The sequence below is a fragment of the Saccopteryx bilineata genome, chromosome 9 (assembly GCF_036850765.1).
Source record: "Saccopteryx bilineata isolate mSacBil1 chromosome 9, mSacBil1_pri_phased_curated, whole genome shotgun sequence".
Lineage (NCBI taxonomy): Eukaryota > Metazoa > Chordata > Mammalia > Chiroptera > Emballonuridae > Saccopteryx > Saccopteryx bilineata.
Window position 1 is genome coordinate 15,723,359 of NC_089498.1, and position 23,499 is coordinate 15,746,857.

The following is a 23,499-nucleotide window of genomic DNA, read 5'->3' on the forward strand; positions in this document are numbered from 1 at the left end:
TTTGGGTAGGTAGCTCCGTGGGTTTGCTAAAAAAGAAACATTGGTCTTGGGGGGATCATGGCTCTGCCATGTGTCACCTGTGAGGCCACTCTGTGTTCTAGATGGAGCCTCAGTGGGTTCTCTCATAGAGTGAGGTGGAGGGGGAACCCTGACAGGATTCTAAGGGAATAATGCACAAGGACACTCTGTGAGAACTGGGAAGGGCCATGTCCGAATCGGGAAGGGAAGACGTCGTCCCTTTTGGAAATAGACTCTGCACAGTGCGCGCTGGTGTCCGAGGCGCCTGCTCACACTGTCGGCAGCAGAGGGCTCAGGCGGATGGAGACCATGTCTTCCTCCTAGGAAGCCTGCTTCTAAAGCGTGCACGTGTATACCGCCCACTGCAATGGAAGGCATGGCATTGAATACCCCATTCCATCCTTTAAAACCTTGCAGACTTGTACGCAAAAAAAAAATGGCAATGAGGTCACTGACTTCCCTCATCAAGCACATGGCCCAGCACCCACAGTACTTTTAGAGGACCATTTTTTTATTGTTGAGATATAACTAACATAGACCATTTCATCAGCTTCAACTATACATTAGAGCAATTCAGTATTTGTATATATTGTGAGACGATATCACCACAGCAAGTCTAGTTAACATCTGTCCCCATGCCTCTCTCTAGTTTTGTATGATAAAACCTTTTATGATCTATGCTCTTAGCAACGTTCAAGTATACAACGCAGTATTAACTATAGTCACCTCGTTGTACGTTACACGCCTAGAATTTATTACGTAACTGTAATCCTGTACTTTCTGAACCCCCTCCACCTGTCTCTGGTAACCATCAATCTGTTCTCTGTATCCGTAAGTTTGTGTTCATTGCTGCCTTTTTTTTTAAAGTTCCATGTATAAATGTTAGCATATAGTATTTGTCCTTCTCTATCTGACTTATTCTGACTGACTTCTCTGAGTCCGTTCATGTTATGGCTGCATATCATTCTTCTATGAGAGCTCACATTATCTTCATCCACTTATCCATCTGTGGACACGCAGTTCGCTTCCACGCCCTGGATATTATAAATAACGCTGCTATAAGTATGGGCGTATGGATATCTTTTCGAGGTAGTGGTTTTGTTTTCTGTGGCTGGACACCCAGCAGGGGGAATGCTGGGTCACGTGGAAGTTCTATTTTTAATTTTTCGGAGGGACCTCCATGCTGTTTCCCGCAGTGGCTGCATCAATGGACGTTCCCCACCAACAGCGCACGAGGGTTCCCTTTTTCTCCACATCCTCGCATGGAAATGTTTTAATTTCTTTCTTTTTTTTTTTTCTGTATTTTTCTGAAGCCAGAAACAGGGAGAGACAGACAGACTCCCGCATGCGCCCTACCGGGATCCACCCAGCACGCCCACCAGGGGCGACGCTCCGCCCACCAGAGGGCGATGCTCTGCCCCTCCGGGGCATCGCTCTGTCGCGACCAGAGCCACTCTAGCGCCTGGGGCAGAGGTCAAGGAGCCATCCCCAGCGCCCGGGCCATCCCTGCTCCAGTGGAGCCCCGGCTGCGGGAGGGGAAGAGAGAGACAGAGAGGAAGGAGAGGGGGAGGGGTGGAGAAGCAGATGGGCGCCTCTCCTGTGTGCCCTGGCCGGGAATCGAACCTGGAACTTCTGCACGCCAGGCCGACGCTCTACCACTGAGCCAACCGGCCAGGGCCTTAATTTCTTTTAAAGTCAGAAGGAAAATCAACTTCTTTTCAGGTAGAAAATTATATTCACCTTCATACCAAAGCAATCAGAAAATATAGTATTGAATATTTTTTAATGGAAAAAAGGGAGCTTATGAAGGCAAAAGTTCCCGGGACCCAGGAAGGCACATTGAGACCTCCAAGGCACCCAGGCACCCAGCGGGAGGCGGTGACACACTGGCTCATGGAGCCAGGGAGCCCCACCTGCAGGAGAGACCCCATCTCTGCATCCCCAGGCAAATGGAGACAGAGAAGAAAACCTCGTGCAAGGCAAGCGAGAGTGTGGAGGCATCGAGGAGTGTTCAGGGACAAGCGGCAACAGGACCTGGGTGGAGAGGAGGCTGCAGGATGGCATAGAGGCCTCAGGCGGTGACAGGGGGCGGGGCTCCGGCACGTCAGTCAGTCTTACAAACCAGGCGGAGGACCCGGCGGTTTACCCTGCGCAGGACTACAAGCCGCTGAAACTTGGGGTTTTAGACTGAGGGAACTCAATGCCACTCGAGTTTTTAGAGAAATTGTGCTAGCCCCTGGCAGACAAGGCCTGGGGAAGGGGATAAGGGCCAGGCCACGCTCCCACGACCCTGGACACCAACCAGCCTGGCGGTTCTCCTGTGAGCGGCAGCTGCTGGCGGCCTCAGTAAAACTAAGCAAGCAACAAAGGCTTTTTTCTTTCTCCGCCCAAAGGGTGATGTAAAGGGTTTAGGGGCAATGAATGATAATCCTCCGGGGTCCATTTTTCCCGTGAAAATTCTGGAGAGAAATTGGGAGTGCTGAGTGGTCCAAAAGAGGATCTGTTATGGGCAGAAATATGGGCCTGCAGGAAACTTGTTAGATATTTAGAGAGGTAACTTCTCCCTTAGCCCTTGCAAGTATGTAGTTGATTTAAAGAGAAAAAAAATAATTAGTTTCCTTAGGGGAGAAAAAAATAAAGGTGGAAGAACTGTTGCTATGGCAACCTAAAGGCATTTGGAATGGTGCTTAGATTCTAAAATTCAGAACCTCTTCAAAAGACGAACTTATTGGCCCCTCCACAATTTTTCTAGAACTTCCAAAGGACGGCTTCTGCCAGGTGTCTGGCTGCTTGGTCCTCAGCAGGCAGAGTTAATTTGAGTCTGTCTTGTCATCTTGCTTCCTCTGCTCTGTCACAGTGCCCGGAGCTCTGAGTCCCCCACAGGGCATAGGGTAATTTGGATGAGGAACCTCCATAGAAAATGGTGATTCGGAGGCACTGGAGTCACATGAGGCCAGGGACAGCTGATGGGCAATGGCCTGGTTTTTTGTCCTAAGGTGCCGTGGGAGCAGCTGAACCTTTCTGATGAAATCAAATTAAGGAACCAGGAAGACTTGGCAGGGGGTCAGGGGACCCCCACCCACCCTGGCACAGGAGTGTCATGACCATGGGAACCCTAATGGTCTCACTCAAGGGGCACAGGTGGACTTGGCACAGGGCAGGCAACTTACTGAGCGTGTCTGATGTGTGAAGGAGCCAGCGATGGACTGGCCAGGAAGTCATTCGATGGGGATCCCTCCCAGCCACCACTCTCAGGTTCAATACCCCTATTCTGCGGAGATACATCTCTGTGTCTGCCCCCTCCCCAGAGATCTTGAGCACCCTGCCTGCAAAGAGTATGCACATGTCTTAACACAAAGCATGAAAGAGAGCCGCCGCGGCTGTCAGGAATTACCTGTGGCCTGCAGGAATGAGTCAGGGGAATACCTGAAAACCATCCTCGTGGGCCCAGAGGCCCTTAGCTGGGGAAACCTCTCATCACTGTCTTCTTGGGTTACTTCCTGCCCGCCGCGGCATCCGCGTCCCTCTCCCGGGGAGGGCACGCTATTCCTCGCCATGTAATGCCCGGAGGAAGTGGGCCGAGAACTTGAGCAGTGTGCGGGCGCTTTGATCTTTAAAACGGAGGGAACCCTACACCAGCCTCTGAGGTGCCGAGCCAGTGGACTCCGACCAGCGGAACAGAAGCGTCACACTATCTGGATGGCCGGTTGTCGGAAATGAAGTGATTAGATTTCCCTGGGGCTGTCTGTTCCCACCCTGGACCAGCGGGTCCACAGGACAGGTGCAGGGAAGCCTGCTCTCTTCACCCAGGACACCTGCTACTTGCTGAGTGAGCACTTGAGAGAGACAGGGCAAACCCTTTTCCCAAAGCTGGGCATAAAGTGCGTATGAAGTGGCCTCTCAGAGGGGCCTCTCCTGCCATCCCTGACCCAGGGGTGGATACGCTACTCATGGGATCTCAGAGAAACTGTCACAGGCGGGAACATATTCTCGGTTTCAAGGACACCTGGGTTATCATGCTAGCTCAGCGCTGGGGAGAGGACTCTCACCCGGGTCTCTGGGTAACTGATAGCCACACTGTACCTTGATTAGGGATCGAATTCATACAAATCGTTACACAGTACATGGCAAAGTGATTTAAAAAAAAAAAAAAAAAAAAAAAAAAATATATATATATATATATATATATAGCAGTGATTCTAGATGAAAGGTTTAAATTCATTGTATTATTTTTGCAACTTTCCTATATGCTGAAAATGTTTTGAAGCTTAAAATCAAGAGAGCAAGCAAAACAAACAAGGGGAAAACTTAAGTTTCCTTTTTTAAAAACAAGGCTAGTAGAATAGTGTGCTACATATCGTTTACATGCCCAGCTGTGTCGGAAGTAACTATATGGATGTATGTGGTTGTAACTGCCCAGGAAATCTACGGGGGGGGGGGGGGGGGATGGGGTGTCACAGAGAAAGCCAAACATAGTAATTGCCTCGGAGAAAGAAATTCATGGACTAGATTAGCAATTTTCACCCTTTTTCATATCATGGCACACACAAACTAATTACTAAAAATCTGTGGCATACCAATAGATATATTTTTTTTCCAATCTCACAAAAAAATAGGTATAATTTTGATTCACTCACATCAGACAGCTATTGCTGTGTTGGTTGTTGTCATTCTTTTACTTGACAGTCTAAGGGAAAATAGGTCAGTGCCCCTGACTAAATAGGCATTGCATGTTTTAAAAATTCTTGTGGCACACCTATTGAAAATTGCTGGATTAGAAACTAGGGAATGATGGAGACTTAATTCTCTGCGACCTTTTTTTTCACCTTTGGAATTTCAAACCGTCTTTGTCTGTTTAGCTAGCTTATCTATTTAGAGATTAAAAATGAAAACAAACTTCCTAGTCAGGACAAACCCTGGCTCAAGAATGTCTATACTGTTCTTCTGCCTGAAAAATCCTTTCTGATCTTCTCCTGGTGAGCTCCTACCCAGGCTGCACGTCTAAACCCGAGGGTCACCTCCTCCCTGAAGCTTCCCCTGATATCCTCTACTGGATTCAGCCCCTCTGTGTTCCTGCGGACCTGAAGCTGCCGAGAGGAAACTGTGCCTGTGCTGCGGTCATCTGTCTGCCAGCCCGGCTCCATCACAAGAAGGGGTCTCTTTGAAGGTGTGACTGGAAGTCTCACTGTTGACTTTCCAGCTGCATGTGCCTTTGGTTCCGTGTTAGACAGCTCCGGTAGCTAGACCAAGGGCTAACACAGGAATGGTTCTCAAGAGTTGAGCTGATGAGTAAACATATCCAAGACCCCGTTTTCCTCTCCCCTGTGTGCCTCCTGCTCAGTGTACACGTTCAGCCGCATATCACGCACTGATCAGAGTCACCCGGACTCCCTGTTACGGCAGTGGAAATTCAGAACATGGCTGTTCAGAAGTACTGGGCTATAACTGTCCTCAAAGTGACTTGGTTAAGACTAGGAAAAAAAAGAAAAAGAACTGGAAGAGACAGTGCGTAGGAATGGAGACCTTGGCCCTACCCACTGTTCATCATGTGGCCCTTGGCAAGTTCATTAACCTCTCTGAACCTCAGTGTGTTCCTCTATGAAAGAAACATGATGACGGCACACACTAGTCAAACATCTGAGGACATCAGACAGGACCGTGAGTGTTAAGCATGGAGCAGAATGCCGCGCACATTAAATCTCAGCTTTCCTTATTATGATCAAGGGTGGTCACTGCATTTTGCTCCTTGTTAGTTAAATAAAGCAGGATCAAAGGACCACCACTTGAGTTCCCTGAAGGTTTTCCTTAGGTACTGATCTGGGCAAAGGTAGGATGGTCACGTTGCCTGGCATTTCAGAGCTCCCTGTACTCCGTACTTAGTTGATCACGGTGAAGACAATCACATCGTACCCTCTGAAGGTCCGCAAAGTAGTCAGCAAGTGCAGTGAGTGTCTGTTTGGGGTTCTGGTGACAACAGCTGCAGACAGATACTTGGGCTCTTTCTCCACAGTGGCTTACATCCCGAAATAGGAAATGTGCTCACACAGACAGACAGACCCAGCAGGCACAGGGGCTAGGAGGCAGGCAGGCGGCCAACATTCCGGAACCGGAACCAGCAGGGACAAGGCGGAGCCAGGTGAGCCGTCCCCTGGTGGCTCCGTGGGATTGACTTTTATGCAAATGAGGGATAATTGGGTACCTAGTAAACAGCAGCCCCTGAGGATGATCACTCAGAAGGGTCCCGATGTGCGTCTGCTTTTCAAGAGGAGAGGACAAATACTGTTCACTGCAAGTCATTCATAGCCGGGCCCCCGGGCCCTGTGGGGAGCCAGGCAGGACTGAGGGAGCAGAGGCCCTGTCCCGTGGCTGCTCCGGTGACTCCTCCCCCGTTCTGTGTGGGTACCAAGCGAGAGGAGCCTGCCCGGAACCGAAGCTCAAGTGAATCGATGGTTCCGGAACCAGCCAGAGAGCGAGCTGTCCTGTAAGCCCCAACCACGTCACCACCATGTGTTAAACATCTCTCCGTCTCTTTCTCTCCCCTGCTCCCCCATCTCTCTCTCTTTCTTCCTACTTGGGTTTTCAGTGCCTTCTGCAGAGCGACTTGACTGTAGTTCCTTCAGGAAAGGAAAAGTACTTTTTCCTCTCCGCCTGAGCGTTGGCAGGGACAGAGACACCCAGCAGGAAACACGAGCGTTGCAAACTGGTGAGAGCAAGAATCTTGAGCCAAAGCTGTTGGTTAGTTTTGTTTCATTTCATTTTTTCCATAACCTTATATTACAATCACAAACAAGTTATTTCCTCCTTCTAGACAAAAACAATCAAACAAACAAACCAGAAAAATAAACAAACAAACAAAAAAACTCTCCAGGTCAAATTAAGAATCTTATCCTAAAAGACCAGAGGTTGCCCCACTGTGCCATGCTGTGGTGTGTGTGTGTGTGTGTGTGTGTGTGTGTTTGCATGCGCATGTGTGTGTTCAGCTTTTCCTGAAGGGTCCTACACGGCTTTAGAGTGGTTTACCTTCTTTTCCTTGACAGGAAAGCTATGTGGGCCCCTTCAAAATAGGCTGTTCTGCATTTCTAAGTGGAAAATAAATCTAGCAGATTTCCTAGAAGAGACATCAAATTCAAGGGCTTGCCATTTAACTTCTGACTCTGTGTGGCTGACACCTCCTTCTAATTGTCCCTGCTACCTGGGAAAATAGGAAATGCCAGCCGCATGTCCTGGGGAGGAATTGAACTGCTGATGAAATGAAGAGACACCCTTTGGACTCGGCAGAAATGAGATGCTCCCAGTTCACAGGCACCGCCCCAGCAGGGATGCCTGTCATCTGCTGAGCCAGGCTTCAGAGCCACGGAGTGCACAGTATGCTAATGAAAGAGGACCAGTCACAGGGTTTCCACGGGAAACCAGGGCCTTTGCGGGGAGGTGCAGCTCCGCTTCCCGGAAGAGTGATTTTCCTCATTGGCGTATTCCCATGGCACATGCTGACCAAAGCATGGGAGAAAGATTGCAGGGGGTGGGGAAGGGTATCCCCAAATTAAACTTTTGTCACAAAACAGATCCATGTTAAACTATGAGTGTAAAACACCTGGGACCTCAGCAAAGACTTATGGGTCCCGGTCACAGGGGATGTCCCTCCGTGTGACAGTAGTGTATGTGGGCTGCAGCACACGCTTCAGGCCTCATGTAGAGAAAAAAAACTTATTGTCAAGAGGGGGCAGATTCATTTAGGGAGGAGGTGAAAGAGGGGGTGTGGTAAAAGACAGAAGCGAAAGTCAGACTCCCAAGAATAAAAATTTCCAATGGGGGGGAAAAAAAAGATATGTGGCCGTGAGCAAGTTACTCATCTTCTCTAAAACTCAGTTTTCTCATGAACAGCACCTGTCACAGGAGGGTTTTGCAAGGATTAAGGGAGAGGATATCTTGAAAGACCTTACGTGCCTTGCAGACAGTAAGCGCTTCATACCCGTTAGCTGCCGTTTTTGTGACTTTTCCTCCGGGGTACCATTCCTCCCCTTCCTCATTTCGTGTGCAAAATAGACTTAAGGTCTCTATTCACATGCTTAAGAAAAATTTATTGAGAGTCTATTAGGGGTGAGCTTCAGTGCCAGCAGCTAGAAACATGGTGGTTCCCCAAATAAGTTCCACCCCCAGCCACCTCCGCGTCCAGCTGGGAAGACAGACGGCTACATGGATAGTTGTAGCCCAATGTGGAAATGGCAATAAATGGTGTATCTCTGACCACCGATGCATTGTCTAGCAGAGATGCCCACGGTTCAGTCTTAGGGATCAGGAAAAACTCAACGATAGCGAAGTCCAAGATATAAAATGAGGAAGGGTTAGCCCATGAGGAGAGAGGGGTACGGGGCTCCAGGGAAATGACGGTTGTGCCATGTGGTAGATCCTAGGGCGGTGGGCACAGCGAGGGCTGGGGGTGCAGAGAGTGTCTGAGACATGGGCCTGGACAGCAGAACAGCGCCCCCTCCTGGCAGGGAGGGCCCTAGACGCTTGTCAAGGAGTTCAGGCCTCGGTCAGTGGAAGGGGGTTCAGTGGGGAAGTAACAGAATCCTCTCTGGACTCGGAGACATTGTTCAGGTCCTACAGGGAGGGAGAATCCTGCTGGAGCTGAGTAGGGGGCCGTCACCCCGGAGATAGAAAGATCTGTCAGGTGGCAATGGCAGTACTCTGGGAGGAAGGGGATTTGGTTTCTGTTTGAATGGTGGTAGTGGAGTCAGAAAGAAATAGACACATTCCAGAAGTGATCAGAGAGTAGAGTCAAAAGGAACCAACAGGAATAAAGTGCTGTTGGTGGTAAGGGGCTGAGAGGCATCTGGGAACCCTCCATGATTCTGCTCTGGGTGAACTACGGTGCTCACCCCGGAACCTGGCACACAGGACAAGGTGCAGGGTCAGAGGAGGGAACCAGAACGTGTGTTTCGAATCGGCATTTAAGGTACCTGTTGGACATCCACGTGGAAACGAGCTAGAGACAATTGGATAGACAGGTCTAGACGCCTAACGTGTAGCAAGTCCTGCTGGTATCAATAATTAACTTTCTCTCTGGATAGTTGGACATTCTATAAAAACAGCTCATTACTACCAAGCAGAAGGAAGAAATCAATGGATTCATAGAATCCTAACCTATAAGAACTGTTAGAAAGACTAGTCCGACCACCCTGGTGGCCCAGGAGATATCTCACTGAGCTAAGGGTTCACAGACAGCGGAGGACAGGGCTGGGCCTCAGAGTTTACAGTCTCTAGTGCTCCGTCCTTGGAGGTCTAACAGGTGCAGCCTGCTAGTAATCTCTTTCCCTTCTGGGATGGAAGCCACCTTGTTCATTTTTCAAGAATTCTTTTCAAAAGAAGGGAAGGGGGAAATAGCAACAAAGCAGTCATCTTAATCATTCCGTTCAGCCGAGTCCTTGCTAAAGAATTAGAATCCCCTTTCGTTCCTTCTTCTCTGAATCTTCTACAGTCAAAAACTAGCATCCTCACACTGGCACGCAAGGTGAGTTCAAAAAGAGAACACAGTAGCAACAGAGAACAATCACATTCCTCGAAGCCCAAGCAAAGAGGCCTCCTTCCTTCTCAAGGTCTATCGTGGATTTGGTGAAGGTTCAAACCCAGGCAGGTTGGAACAATGGACCCAGGAGGCATCCACTCCACCCCTAATTACACTGTAACATTTGAATCGGTCAGAAACGTCGGCCTGTCTTACCTTCCTCACCCATTGGATACTTGCTGCCAGTTTCTGTAACACACGCCACCCATCTGATTGGTCACTCACTCAGCAAATGGCAACAGGAATGATGGCCCCAGGGCCACTTAGCCGAAAACACAGTAAGTTCTGCAAAAGAGCAAAAGGATCATTAGTAACCTAAAGATAACACTAATAAAGTGATGCACTGTGAGACACAGATGCATAAGACAGACTTCTCTCTAAGAAGATAAACAGTCCAGGGGTGGAGAAAGGGATGTCAACAAATCATTCCAATTACATGCGACACCAGGTAAAACCAGCCATGAATCTAAAGGTACCGCAGCATGGTATGATTAGCCATCAGTGCACTTGGTACTTGAATCACAACAATAAAAGCAGTCATCCATCCATCCAACTTCTTATACTACGCCATGTATTTCCCATGTATTTGCTAGACAACTAGCAACAGACCTGAAGGAGAGGGTAGAAAGCCTTAGACCCAGTGTCCGGTGGAACCCACGTGTCATCAGCATCCAAAGCAAGTACTTTCCTAAAGTAAGAGGCGCTCTTCTGTCATTGCCACATCCTTGCGGAATGATAGGCCTGAGGGCAAAGAATGAATGCGGGTGGCAGTGGTGCTAGGAGATGTCATGCCCATGCAAGCAGAGCAGCGCCCTGGGCTGACAGTGTTGCGATTCTTTATCAGGACGACATCCTCGCCCCCTCCCTGCACTACCTCACCCTCTGGAGTCTGTGTGGGGGCTGTGTTCTGCCTGGAGTCTGGTCTGATTCATCTTCATATCTCCCGAAGTGTCTAACACATGTCCTAGCCCAGAGCAGCTGTTCAATGTATAATTGTTGAATGAATGAAGAGAAGAATGTGGAGTGTCTGAACAGCTGTTATCTTTGAAAACCGAGGCTCTGAACCATGGAAGGTGGCGGCTGGCATAAACCCCCCGAAATGCAACAAGCGTAAAGGATGTCTCGAACGTCCTTCATCTCTAGAACGTCTACCTTCTAGGATCAGCTCAGCCTGCATTAAGGGCTCAAACAGCTTCTTACTTTGACTTTATTTATTATACTTTATTTTTTTTCCCCAATCCACTTTTCCTTGTCTCATCTTGGTTCCATCCAATAGCTCCTCACATACGATACCTTTATCATATGTGAACAATTATAACAGAACAATTATAACAAAAACTACAACAGCAACAAGCAAAAACCCTTCTTGATGAAGAGATGAAGACGAAGTCTTCAAAGTCCCAAATTTGTTCATAACACCTGGATTCAGTGACTGAAGCAAGAATAATAAAACTGTCCTATGGTGTGCTATTCCTAGGATGTCAGAGACCAAGTAGCACTGAGGTTATTTCTAGATGCGCAGAGAGTCACGGGGAAGAAGCCGCCCGGGGCAGTTCGTACAGACCCTGGAGGATGGGCCCCAGCATGTTCCATGTAGCCAGTTTCCAAACATGCCTCTGTCCTCAATGAATCACACCCTAGATATCTGCCCTTGTGGCGTCCTCTTCCATGTGAATCTGAGCTGTCCCTGGGTCACCAATGAAACACGGCGAAAGGGACAATAATATGATTCCAGACGCTGAGTCATAAGGAATCTTGTAGCCTGTCTGGTGCTCTTGGAAACCTCGCTGCGGGAGAAGTCAGCTGCCACGTCAGAAGTCTGAAGGCTCTAGACCTGCACGCTGTGAGGGAGCCCCAGCTAGCCATGTGGAGAAGCTGCCCGAACGGAGAGATGCCCAGTCACCTCGAGCCATCGCGGGCATCCAAGCTGAGGTGCCAGATGGTGAGTGAAGATGCCATCTTGGGCCTCCAACCTAGTCAAACCTTCATGCGTCTCCAGCCATCTGACTACACAGCAAGAGAGACCCTAACAAGAACCACTGGGATGAGTTCACTCAACTCCACTGTAAGAAGTAATAAATTGTTTTTCATCAGCATCTGCGGGGTGGTATTTGACTCAGAAGTAAATCACTAAAGCGCTATAAACAGAAACGGAACAGACATTTGCCGTGGGGCCTCACCACTTTCTCTTTAAATACACATATACCACTCGGAGTACCATGATCCCCTCTCACCACTCCGCTCCAGGGGGTCAGGCTCTTGCCCGAGGTGCACAGCCAGTAACACCCAATCAGACAGAACTCAGCAGGGCAGACCTCACAGCCCGCGTGGCCTCTGCTTTCCTCCTCCAGGCAGTGAATAACACGGCTGTACCTGTAGCCAAGGACTGTTTAAAAGTTTGCTTCTCAAATCTATAAAAAAATAAAATAAAATTGAACTCCCACTCTACCTTGCATTCCTTCCCTCCCTGCAAAAATGTTTCCTATAAGACGCCTTTTGCCAAGAGCCTGCAAAAACAATTGAGAGCTTGGGAAGAAAAGCAAAAAATAGGCGGGTGGCTAAAGTCTGTGAGCTCCGACCACTGCACACACGAGAGAGAGGGGGCCTGCAGAGTCTGTGGAAAATGCTGATATTGCAGCGGAGCCACGTTTCTAAGAAAAGAAAAAAAAAACAAAAAACGAGCAGACAAAATCGAAGTTGTTTTTGTGCTTTTGGCAGGATTGACGGGAGAAAAGAGCTCATTGGGTCTACGAGGGCTGGGTGGTTAGACGGCAAGCCTTTCTCTAAGTCGGTGTTCTTGCTGGAATGTTCATTTTCCCTCCTCTCCCCACATCTCATGACTCCCAAAGACCTGGAGTCCTGTGGTCCCTTCTGAGCCACAAAAATACAACCCAGCATAGCTGCATCCACCCCAATCTACTCTGATGAATCACCCTCTTGATTTCCCAAGGCCTGTGCGCCACCCAGGCCCCTTTAAGTACAGGCCACGCCCTCTCTCAGCCCCTCCCATCACTGTGAGTACCACCCACCTTCCGAGCTTCTTAGAGCCACAGACACTACGTGCCATGTATTATGTCAAAGATATCGAGAAATCAGGAAAGAACACTGAGAAAACACTTGGGAAACATACAAAAATCAAGGAGAAAACTAAGTAAAGGATGGGGATGTGACGGTAGCAGGTTTCTTTGCTGAGTTATGAACCTGTGTACACGGTCTGGCACATGCAGGGCTGAAGGCATACAGGGGGTTCTCGGGTCACAACACAGTTCCGTTCCTACAAGAGTGAGGTAACCTGAACTTGGGTGTAACTCGAAACACACCCTAACCTAAGTCACTTACCTATCCTAAGAGAGTTGTAAAATCATAATCTAGTAACATAAAAACACAACTAACCCAAACATGGCGTAGGTAAACAGACTGGGGGGCGCCAACCCCCTCACTCACATGCCGCGTTACTGCGTATGCTTCTGCCATGCAAAACGAAACAGTGCACTGGCGTAGTCCATAAGTACAACGCTAACAGCGTAAGCTGAAACACTCAGGTCTCCATGGTTTTTAAGTTTTTATGGGAGTGAGCATCATAAACTCAAAACATCATATGCCGAGATCGTCGTCACCCGAGGACCCCCTGTATGCGAATCGGGTAAAAAACAGCCCGCCCCATGGCTCCATCAATGCAGGGTCCAGGATCCTCAGGCCATGGCCTGTGTGCACAGTGCTGGCATAGGTATGACACAGGGTGATGGGTTAAGAACAGAAAAGAATTACAACTGAGGGCAGCTGGGTAGCCTGTGGAGACAGGGACAGCTCCGTGTTACAGATGAAGAAACTGAGGCTGAGTGGCAAATGCCCAAGTGCACAGAGCAAGGAAACAGCATGGCTGGAATGAATCACTAACCAGTCCCGACCTTTCCCACTGACGTTAAGAACCCACAACAAGACCCACCTCCCAGGGTAAATCACAGCTTTTCCTCTGGTGGGTGTCCACAGATAGTTTCTACCTTTCTGGTATAATAACACAAAAGGAATTTCAAGTATTCTGGGACAAAGTAGACTAAAACTATTGTTAACAATGTTACTATTAAATAAACAAATGAAATACTGGGTTTCTGAAATCCTTTTTAGACAAAGAAGTCATGCAGTGGCGTACACTTCTTTATCGCTTGAGAAATACCGAGTTATTTTGCTGACGTTGCTTTTCTCCGAAGGGCAGCCCGTGGGTAGGAGACCCTGGGTGCCCCGCAGCAGGGGGGCTTGTCCACTTGCAGCTGTCACATCTTGCTGATATTGTCAAAGGGATTAACAAACCCAATTAATGGTCACCGCTGAGAGCTTTTATTTCCTGTTAGTACCAAAGTTCCAAAGCCATATGGCGAAGCATATAAGACAAGTTTCTAGATTATCTTTTTTTTTTTTTTTAAATGGGGCAGCAGTAAGCTATTGAGTGAGAAGAAACAGGACTTAAATTTCATGCTTTGCCTCTTCCAAGCAGTTTCACTTTGGACGAGTAAGAACCCGTGGAGCCTCAGTTTCCTCACTATAAAACGCAGGTAACTGTTTTGTAGGATTATTGTGAGGAACAGGTACAGAAGATGTGATACTACCCCCAGATGAGACACTTGATAATCAGTAGGTGTGATTATGAAAAAAAATATAGCTTGTGCTTTCTTCCACGGTGCATATTTAAGTCATTAATTTTACCTTGTATTGTATATATGATATTCACAAAGCCCTATGGTAAATGGATAGGCATTTATATAGAACTAATATGAATTATCTGCATATGTTAATATATAATCATAATTCATGTTAATCTATAAGTATTGCCTACACCATTCTTTTTCCAGATGTGGACTCTAAGTCTCAAAGTTCACCAGCTCAGTTTAAGTCTGTGCTCCCGCCAGGATGTTAGGGGCTGCGGCTGCCCGTAGCTCGCACAGTCTCCTCACTGCCTGTGCAGGGTGACACCCAGGGTCTAACTGTAATCACAAGAAAACACCCGTAAAGAGTTCCTGGGCTCCAAATGGATTTGACAGAGTGGCCCTTTAAATCAAACTCTAAACACGATTATCTTTATTTCTCTTTAATCATTTTTCTAAGTAAGCCATGCCTTCAGAGGCACCTAACACAAAGTGACAACCTCCACCGTTTTGCAAAGCACCGAAGGCGGGCGTTGAGAGAGCCCATTGTCACCATGGTAATTACCGCACAATACCTGACCGCCATTGGACAGTCAGGAGGCTCAGGCAGCAGCTGAATCCGGCATTGTCCGGGCCTGATAAAGAGATTAGAAGCCCTGAAAAGCCAGGGAGCGGGATCTCACAGCTCTTTTGCTGGGCCCTGAAAGGGCCATTGTGCTGCCACCATAAATTCTGGGTTCCCCGGGCACTTGACAACTGAAGCCGGGGACAATAGAATTCTTGTGTCCAACAACACACTCCTTGTCCAATGCCCGTCTTATCGGCCACATTTACAAATGTCTTTCGTTGTACCCAAATAATTCCTTATTAGAAGAGCTATTGGGAGCAGAGCTAAATAAATATTCACGGCCTTTGTAATATCTTTGGGAAATGAATAAACAAACAGTCATCTAGCATATGAGCGAACCAACTGCTACTCTTCGTTTTAGTCCTATTTCTCGCTCAAATGGTGGAGTTTCGCTTTCTCCCCTTGAACGTATTAACAGTTGCAATATTAGAGGCTCCAGTTTTATTTGCCAATTACTACATACCCCAACATATATATATATTGCCATGGTACTGCTATGTGCATTTTTTTAAAAATCTTCCCAACAGCCCTTGGGAGGGGCTGGTTTCCTTCTGTACCTACCTCCTAAGAGAGAAGAGGATCCACCTCAGAGAAGTTAAATAACTTGCCCAATTTAACAAAGCCAGCAGCAGCAGGAAGGAAATTCAAATCTAGATTTCCCCTGCTCTAAACACTCTGCCTTTGCACCTTGCCATGATTTCTCTACTGAACAAAAAAAAGAAAGAAAAAGAAAAGGATAACACGTCTGAATAAGAGAAAAAAATCTAAGCGCATCCACACGAGAAGTCACAAAAATACGCTGAGTCTCTTTATATTGTTAACGGGACCTGAGAATGCCGAGTAGAAGGAAAATAGAAAAAACCTTTCTCCTCAGGAGCATATTTAATTTTTGTTCTAAAATGTCAGAAATTTCATTTTTAATATTTTTTTGGAGGGGAGGAATTGGGCGGCAAGCAAACAAAATAAATGTAACCAAACTCCAGGAAAGTTGTGAGGATGTCCCCTGGGTCAGCTGGTCCAGTGTCCGAAGGAATCCCTGTGGCAAACAAAGCAAGCAGGGCACAGTCACACTGCTCGACGGTGTTCACCTCCTCGTCTGTGGTTTATCCCATTTTATTTTACCTTTCTGTCTCCTTGTTGTGAATGAACACATACCTCAACATTTGACAGTGATGCATATGGAAAAACAGAAACTCCCTTCTTAATGAAAGCCACCTACTACTAGAAGGATGGTTCTCTTTACAGTAAAAAAAAAAGGGGGGGCACTATTGAAACTCTAAGTGGTTCCCTATCAGGTCGGGAGATGCCCCATGTTAACGCAGCTTCTGCATCTCTCTCCCTGGTCTGCCCCCAGCCTCACCTCCTGCCCAGGTAAGGCCTGCTGTCTCCGAGCCCAACAGGCTCTATACCTATGGACCTTTCTGCACATGTTACCTGCTCACCTGAACTCTCCTTTCATTCACTGTTAGTATCAGGGTGGGGGGCCTTTCCCTCACCCACCCCCGTGTGGACTTGGAGAGCTTCCGGATCCCCTTAAGCATGCCGTATTGCCCACGGGCAGGGCTCCTTGATAGTACTGCTATCTGCCCCTTCTACTGCTACAGCCTAGGAAGCTCTGAGCTCCTTGAAAATCAACTCCTTTTTTTTTTCTTTTTAATTATTGAGTGAGAGGCAGGAAGGCAGAGAGACAGACTTCTGCATGTGCCCCAACTGGGATCCACCCCACATGCCCACCAGGGGGCGATGCTCTGCCCATCTGGGGCGTTGCTTGGTTGCAACCGGAACCATTTTAGCACCTGAGGCGGAGGCCAAGGAGCCATCCTCAGCGCCCAGGCCAACTTTGCTCCAATGGAGCCTTGGCTGCAGGAGGGGAAGTGAGAGAGAGGGAGGAGAGGGGGAGGGGTGGAGAAGCAGATGGGCACTTCTCCTTTGTGCCCTGGCTGGAAATCGAATCTGGGACTTCCACACACCAGGCCGACATTCTACCGCTGAGCCAACCAGCCAGGGCTGGAAGTTTCCCAGATTAGATAAAATGTTAAGAAATGCTGTCTCAGACCTTGGGACATGGTCCAAGGTCTTTGCTGTTCTTTATTTCCTTCGGAGCTGCTCTCTCTTTTTCTCTCTCTATCTTTCTCTCTCTCTCTCTCTCTCTCTCTCTCTCTCTGGATAGTTTGTAGCCTGGTAAAGTGATGTCATCCTAGTCATTAAAAAAAAAAGAATCATTGGGCTACTTCACTAAATGAGTGCCCCAGTTTATGTCTGAGAAAGCGGCGGAGAACAGCTCCTGGAGGAATATAGATTCCAGCTGCTGTGTCCATCTCCCGGTTTCACTGCTTGGTGGCTCATGTCAATGATGGCAACTTCGCTCATCCTTCCTGTGCCTCGATTTCCTAATTATGAGATTAAAAAAAAGCCCTACTACTTGGCTCTTAGGATTGGTAGAAGATCACATTATATATTATAGGAAAGTACTTATAGCCCAGGCCCTGGCACATTGCCATCTCTCAATAATGTGAGCAATCATTTTTGCCTGTTTGGATGAACACCTAGTTCCTAGAGGCATAGGACTGCTGAGAGACTCAGCATCATGTGCACGTGACAGAGGTCATGCCCATAGATCTTGAAGATGATTAAATGCCTCGCTTGGCATCTGAAGGATTTGGGACATACTAGTCACACCTTTTCAGGTTCAGTATTTACACAAACACGTGTTAGTCAAGTAGTGCCTATAGGTTACCCGCCCTTGGTCATGCCAATTGTTTGCAGAAAGATAGCCTGTTTCACTGATCTTAACTAATTTAGAAAACAAACCAACCAGCTCGCCCTGGCTTTTCTCAAGGCTGACTCATTGGGCCAAGTGAGTACATTATCACAGTCCTTAAAATAAAGGGACGAATTATACAATTATAAAAGTACAGATTTTACATTTGTCATTTGACCTCAAGTACTAAAAAGGCAGTCAAATTTTAATGTTTAAAATTTGAAAAAAATTACAGGTTTACGGTGGTTCCCTGTTTAACTACTGCCATTCATCTGTTTCTCCAGTAAGCCATGCCCCAAAGAGGGTCAGCAGTGTGTTGACCCAGAGCAGAGAAGAATGAACCTAAAATGCTTCTCACTTCAGAAAAATACAAAAAAATATACGTATGTGTGTGTGTGTATGTGTGTGTGTGATTTTATATATGTATATAAATCTGGAAAACCTCCAGACAAATAGGAATCAACCTTTTTGCAAATCTCCATATTCACAAAGTCGGGGTATTGCGCGCACACACACACAGTTTTTGCTGAGAGCTAGCAAAAACTGAGAAAGCAGCGGAGAACAGCTCTGGGAGGAATATAGATTCCAGCTGCTATGTCCATCTCCTGTCTTCCCTGCTTAGTGGCTCATGTCAATGATGGCAACATTGCTCATTCTTCCTGTGCCTCAATTCCCTAGTTATGAGGTAAGAAAAGTCATACTACCTGGCTCTTAGGAATGTTAGAAGATCACATTATATATTATAGGAAAGCACTTATAGCCCAGGCCCTGGTGCATTACCAAGCCCAGCTTGCTAATTTTATCTCATAGTAAGAAAAGTGAGCAACCCTGGTCAGTTGGCTCAGTGGTAGAGTGTCTGCCCAGCATGTGGATGTCTCACTTTCAACTCCCAGTCAGGGCACACAGGAGAAGTGACCATCTGCTTCTTCACCCCTCCCTCTCCCTCTTTTCTCTTTCTCTCTCTTCCCCTCCCAAAGTGACGGCTCAATTAGTTCAAGCGAGTTGGCCCCAGGCACTGAGGATGGCTCTGTGGCCTTACCTCAGGTGCTAAAATTAGCTCGCTTGCCAAGCAATGGAGCAACAGCCCAGATGAGCAGAACGTCCTCTGATAGAGGTCTTGTTTGGTGGGTCCCAGTCAGGGCATGTGAAGGAGTCTCTCTCTCTACCTCTCCTACTCTCACTGAAAAAAAAAAAAGAAAGAAGGAAGGAAGGAAGGAAGGAAGGAAAGAAAGAAGAAAGAGAGAAAGAAAGAAAGAAAGAAAGAAAGAAAGAAAGAAAGAAAGAAAAGTAAGTGTCACTATCCATAGCAACACAACCAATCTATGATATGATAGAAAGGGGTTCTCTCTGGGGACACCAGGCTCAGAAAGAAACAAAAGAAGGTTTCACAGAATTAAGTGAGACTGTCCTTTTAGAATGTAAAATTTAGTTAGGAAGAAAGATGCTATTTTATTTTATTTTTTTTTATTTTGCTGAAGTGAGAAGCAGGGAGGCAGAGAGACAGATCCCCGCATGCGCCCAACCGGGATCCACTCAGCATGCCCACCAGGGAGCAATGCTCTGCCCATCTGGGGCGTGGCTTTGAGGCATTTTAGCACCTGAGCCAGAGGCCATGGAGCCATCCTCAGCACCCAGGCCAACTTTGCTCCAATGGAGCCTTAGTTGCGGGAGGGGGAGAGAGAGACAGAGAGGAAGGAGAGCGGGAGGGGTGGAGAAGCAGATGGGCGCTTCTCCTGTGTGCCCTGGCTGGGAATCAAACCTGGGACTTCCACACGCCAGGCCGACGCTCTACTGCTGAACCAAGCGGCCAGGGCCGCCATTTTCTTATTTCCATGTTCTTAGACACTTATTCTATAGAGACAGGCTATATGAATTCACATTGCAAGCTCCACCAGGGCAAGGAGCAGGAATGTCCTCTTGCCTGTTGCATCCCGGGTGGACCAAGGCACACACTAACGCTCCCAGAGAGCTTATGAACAGATGAGTTAGTAGAAAGCAAGTCCCTGACTTGGAGGTCTCACCTGTGTGCCCGTGCCTCAGGCCTGCAGTGAGCGGTGACTTGTAATTCTCTTCCGACACAAATGCGAGTCTGGCTGCAGGGGGGCTGACGTGGACCAGCGAGCCGGGGAGGGAGTCTGGCGGGCGGGCCACTGCACCCTCACCACCCCTCATTAACCACGCTGGATCCCTGCAGGGTCGGCAGGGGAGGTGGGCACTGCAGTCTTTCCGTCAGTCTGCTGCACTTCCTGGTGGAGTGACACTTGGCGCTTGCACGCACCGACTCTGACCTTCTTGAAGATCTGGGGGGAAATCAAGTGCTGGTCTCGAGAATCTAATGTTCTCAGAGGAAGATTTATTGAGGCTGTTTCCTCAGGACTCCTCCCAAGCACGCTCACACGCACGCTCACACACACTCATACACACACACTCATACAGACCCACACTCACACACGCAGGTCCATTTCTTTCTCTCCTTTTTCATCTTTTAGAAAAATTCCTCAAATGATAGAGTGGAGTTTACTTTTACCGAGAATGGGGACAAATATAACACTGTCAATAATAGTTGGGTAGAGTTGGGTCATTGTCTCACGAGACGGCCTGGATGATCAGTGTGAAGGTGATGGGCAAATGGCCCCATTCGCACTCGAATCAGAGGTTCTGTGAGGTCTTCCACGGCCGCGCCCACTTATTAAATCTCCACCTGTGGCATCAGCCAAGAAAGCCGGGCTGCATTTTCAGAAGGTTTTCTTTACATCATCTTGGCTTTGCTATATCTGTTGCTGTCCAGTATTGTCAGTTACACACACACACACACACACACACACACACACACTATTCACATGTTGTTCATTCATCTCTGGAAATATTTAAACTGCATTTCTTATCCAGCAACTTAAAAAATCAATTGGACACCGGGTACTGGTATGGCTCTGACGGTCACATAAGGGTCTTTCCTGTTCTAGCCTATAGAATTCCGTAATTGAGAGAACAGTCAGGTGCCCGGCTACAAGTAGCCCGCCACCCTCGGTGGAATTGTAAGCACACAGGAGGAAGCAGGGAGCTGGAGGGTCTCTAGGAGACTCTGCCCCCCACCCCCCCCCAGGACTCAATTGGGGCCTGTGATTTCAGGGCTACACCTGCGACCACAGTGACTGTGACCTTTCAGAGGACATCGCATGGGCAGAAGCTCCTTGACAAGATGTCCTGGTCGCCTGGGGAAAGCCAGAGGACCCTTTCCAGGAGCCAGACTAAGTGTATGTGTCACCGAGCCAGCAAGGAGAGAGCCGGGGGCGCGCTGTGGAATTAGACAGACTTTGGCAGGAAGTGCCGCCTGGCTGGGGTGTGGAACTCTGAGTCCAGAGGGCCGTGCCCACTGGGACACTGCTGCGTGCCAGATCTGTGACTTCGGATTCTCTTCTTTATTTGTAAAACAAGACACTGTGATACCTCATAGAGCCTTCAGAGGGATGGGGACAGGTGAGTCAATGCATGAAAATTATACATGCTAATGTTTCTGGCACAAATGTACTGTTTCTTAAGTATTAGTCAATGCCACCATCAGAAACGTATCCATTTTCTGTTATAAGGATTCAATAGGAAAAAAATATATAGAAGTTCATGAAATGTCTGCTACCGCCGGAGTTCAAAAGTTACTGTTGTCATTATTATTGGCATGAAGTGACAGTGAATCAGGAAGAAGTCCCTTTTCAATTTTCTCTCCGTCCTGATCTCAAGAAGAAGAAAGTCTGTATTTGCAGTGATTCCTGAAGCAATCTCTCTTTTAACACAGGAGGCATTTGGGGGCTCAAAGTAAATTCAGTTATATAGTTTCCCTTTAATTTTATCTATTTGGAGGTGAGAAGGAAAGTACTAATTTTCTATCCATGTTATACTTTTCTTCAAAATATTTAAGAAAAGCAGAAGGAGTCAAAAGAAATAACAGTATTGCAAAGACAAACATGAATGCCTGAAGGGGAGGGACTGATCTGTTGAACTGTGATTATTATTTTAGGGACAGAGAGGCCCCGAGGGGAAGGGGGTGAGCCCACGGAGGCCCTGGCTCCGGGGTGCCAAGGTCTCTCTTTAGGAACCGCATGAATACCACATGTCCGGGCTGGAATGTGAGGGGACCCTGAGGAATGCCCTCGGTTCTTTTCCAAGGGCAGAGAGAGAATTACAGGGGGTGACAAATGTCAGTGTCGATGTGGTGATGGAGGCGGGAGCAGAGTCTAATGACTCTCCAGGAATCTAGGTCTTCGTGGAGAAGAAACTAGGCTGGAAACTGAGCAGGGCCAGCCTCCACCACCGCGCACCTCTCCTGACAATGCGTGCCATGCACGGTGCACGTACATTTTACGTGGGCCCCGTCTTATTCCTAAGGCCGCCTGCAAAGGTGCACAGAGTACAGACACACAGTCCTGCTTTCCATAATGAAAGTGAGGAAAGGAGAAATGGTGGTCTTGCCGTAGGCAACGGGCAACACCCTTAAAGTACACATAATGGAAGCAGAATTATTTGGCATTTAGAGCAGCAGGGGCAGAGGAAGCACTCCCAGTGTCTCCAGCGGGTGAGGGAAGCGGTTGGGGACGATGCAGGCAGCCCAGGCACCCCCCCACACACACTGCTCTATGCTCATTCCGCGCCACAGCCTGCTCGCGCCATTCCTGGTTTTGAGGCATTCAGGTCTCCTTGGGTTGGCCTCTTCTGTTTTTTAAACAATAACCAAGCCCCCTTTGGTCTAGGTCCTGTGCTTAAATGGACCGTTGTATCCATCTGGAAGTTGGAAAATTTAAGACAGAGAGAATGAATAAAGTAGCCCACTCGGCTTGTAGGATTCAGACCCTGGCAGGCAGGTGAACTCCAGAGCTTCCGTTGGGAACCAGGCCTGCTCCTCCCCTAGGGAAGGCCCTTTGTGGGGGAGCCCCGCTTCCCCTGGGGCAGCTCCCTCAGGAACAGGCCGTTACCACATTGTCTCTCTTCCCCGCCACACTGTCTCTCTTCCCCGCCACACGATCTCTTCCCCGCCACACTGTCTCTCTTCCCCGCCACACTGTCTCTCTTCCCCGGCACATTGTTTCTCTTCCCCGCCACACTGTCTCTTCCCCGCCACACTGTCTCTTTCTTCCCCGCCACACTGTCTCTCTCTTCCCCGGCACATTGTCTCTCTTCCCTGCCTGTGTTCCTGCGTTTGCCTTTGCACACGGAACTCCCCTTCCTCTTCTCTTCTTTGTAAACTTCTCTCTGTTCTTTCAGGCCCTGGCCAAAGTGTTACCACCTGAGACCCTGCCCCCTCTCCCAACACTGCACACACACCTCCCCGTGGGATCACCTCTCTCAACCGTCTATCCCGTCAACCAGTGTTTCTGGGGCATCGAGCATGTGCCGACACTGGTCAAGACACTAGATCAATGTTTTTCCAACTTTTTACCCTTGGGGAATGGTAAATCAGGAGAATTATTTCAGAGACCGCTAAGGCAGAAATCACCCTGAGTATAAGCGAATTCAGCTAAGATCATTGGGTCTATAATCTGCATACAACACCAGAACGATTAACTCTTTTGTGGGCCGGCACAAAATTTCTGGCAGACCGGCCCATGGACCGGAGGTTGAAAAACACCGCTCTAGAGCATCCAACAGGCCGGGCTGCCAGTCACGTCAAGCTTCCATCCCATGCAGAGGGTTGGACTGGAAAACGAGCAGAGAGGTGAGCAGCAAGCAAGCAGTGTCCGTTCCTTCGGACCTTGTTACAGTAGCACACGGTGGCCGAGCATGGAACCGACGCTCAGTCAGGATTTGATGGAAGGAGAGGCAGAACCTACTGCTGAGAACCTTCTGTCAGTCATTTGGACCTGAAGTGCCAGGACACCTTGTTGCTTGAGGGAATCAC

At 48.2% G+C, this 23,499-nt stretch overlaps 1 protein-coding gene across 2 annotated transcripts in view; it reads right to left on the reverse strand.

Moving 5' to 3' along the window:
- Positions 1–23,499, reverse strand: part of CDH11 (cadherin 11) — a 151,430-nt gene that overhangs the window by 82,559 nt on the left and 45,372 nt on the right. The window contains exon 2 of one of the 2 annotated variants that reach the window (XM_066242949.1): positions 9,740–9,868. The exons of the other annotated variant lie outside the window; for it this stretch is intronic. The gene's annotated coding sequence lies outside the window, so the exon portion shown is untranslated. The remainder of the gene's footprint in view (positions 1–9,739; positions 9,869–23,499) is intronic. 2 annotated transcript variants of the gene reach the window in all.